Source organism: Ambystoma mexicanum, chromosome 9, assembly GCF_040938575.1.
Source record: "Ambystoma mexicanum isolate Mex_15411 chromosome 9, UKY_AmexF1_1, whole genome shotgun sequence".
Taxonomy (NCBI): domain Eukaryota; kingdom Metazoa; phylum Chordata; class Amphibia; order Caudata; family Ambystomatidae; genus Ambystoma; species Ambystoma mexicanum.
The window spans coordinates 709,061,188-709,063,209 of NC_090931.1; the positions used below are offsets into that span (position 1 = coordinate 709,061,188).

The 2,022-nt window shown below is 44.3% G+C and overlaps 1 non-coding gene across 1 annotated transcript; it reads right to left on the reverse strand.

The window, feature by feature from the left end:
• Positions 1 to 239: 239 nt before the first annotated feature.
• Positions 240 to 389, reverse strand: LOC138490666 (U12 minor spliceosomal RNA). Its single transcript, XR_011275586.1, has one exon. It is a non-coding gene; the product is annotated as a U12 minor spliceosomal RNA (small nuclear RNA).
• Positions 390 to 2,022: the final 1,633 nt, after the last annotated feature.

Consider the following 2,022-nt stretch of genomic DNA (forward strand, 5'->3'; position numbering starts at 1 on the left):
TGCAAGCTTCTGAAATATACCTCAGCTGTGTTCTGCGTCTTGGTAGATGGACACTGTTTTACTAATATATAGAGGATACAGTATAATGTGGTGCAAGGTCACTATTTCAAACAACCAAAAAATCATTCAATATTTCCAATCTAAATACACACACACATCATTTCTTCACAGGGTATGTAGGGTGAATGCAAGAGCAGCAATTTCTTCTCTTCCTTCTTTCATTTATCAACTTTTGGGGTCAGGAAAATCGCTACTTCAAGGCATCCCGCTAAGTAGGTGGGTCACCCACAGGAAGACCTGTAGCCATTCACAAATGACGTTCACTGTATGAGTGAGGATCTTGCCATCACCCAAGAGCAATGTTTTTCTTACTCATTAGTTTAAGGCAAAACAATTTGCACAACTGGCAGATTAGCCTTATTCCAAAAAACTCTGTACTGCAAGAGTGATAACAGTTTGGGCTGATCAAAGTTTGCATTGCAAAACAGTTACTGGGTCGTTTATTATATTCAAACTATTCTTTTTTTATTTACAATCACAAATTTACAAGCCATCCATTTTTTTATCTTATGCAAATAGAAGTAGGCTGCTTTGCCTTCTGGGAACTTCTTGCACAAGGACTTCAATCAACTTCTCGTGTGAATAAAAAAGGCTAGCAGTGGGTGATACTGTAAATTGACAGACGTTCCTGTTTGAATCATAAATACTTCTTGTGTACATTTAGACGCAGAAACTGCGCCTGAAGATTTAAGCATGTACACATGCATACTTTTACAAATAGGCATTTCAGAATGAGTAATAATCATGTTCACCTGTGTACGATATGAAAAAATTTAAGTATATCCTTTTCACTTATATGTCAAGATCCATTAAAAATTGTTGCCTGGTGCCCACTGCAGCTATTCAAAGAAGGTAAAAGCGTGTTCATTGTGAAGGTTTGTTTACAGAACCTTGCAGAGCCCCAGCATTTTAACATAGCGACAGGACCTGTTGCCAGGACAGAAGGAAAAAAGAAGCTGAATGCCTCTTCGAAATAAGCCTTAAACAAGCTAGCTCCCATTCATATATGCTTGAAAAACAAGTGCAAACCAAATGTAAACGAGAAGGAGTTTTAGGCGGGCATAGTCAGGAATGGGTGGTAATAGCTAGAGATATTACCATGAACTTTATCTAACATGGCAAATTCTGCTTACCCGGCAGTGATGAGGCAAAAGTAGCAGTAAGGCTGGAGCGCTTCATCCCACAGCCCTGTAAAGCTTTGAGGAGGGGACCAGCAGTATGGCTGGTGCAAGGTAGGCATGCTGCTTCCTGCAATGCGTCCCTGCAGCGATCAACACAGGGAATGAGGCTGTGGCTGGCGAGACAGCGGGGGCATGGTGCTACCAGTGATGTTGCGTAGTGTCCCTGAAATCACCCCGGCAAGCCAGCACCCGAGGAAAGAACACTCATAACTTAAAGGAGGCATTTCTCCCGGGGCGAGCAGCATCAAGAGCGCACTTTACCAGCAAATAGGAAAATATTATTCAGGTGTCCAGATTAATGTGGGACAAGTCAATTGCAGCATATAAATGATACCAGCCCACAGCCCAAAAGGATTTCCCTATCTGGATGGGAGATGATCTGGAGGTAGCATGGCACATGAAGGGAGGCCATCTCTTCCCTTAAAGACAGAGGGAAACATAGGCAGTAGCCCGCCTCTTGGGAAGAACAGGCAGCTCAAGCACCAATTCCAGTCCCAGATCTGCCGAGTGGAAGTGGTGTTGTCCAGTGCACAGCCACTGCAGGCGTAACATAAGCAAAGTGCAAAGGGTGGACCCTGGTGAGACGGAGGAAGGAGTAGAGGAGACCTTTGCAACAGCCGGGCTGGTGATAACAAGGAACCAGCAGAGAGTAGTTCAGCCCTGTTGACTGGGAAGCCAGGAACCAAATGTTGAGGTGATCTGAGTGAGCAGAAGGGTAAACCTGGGAAATACCACAGCAGGGAGAGGTGCCATCAGGTGCCAGCAAGTAACCAGTGCCCAG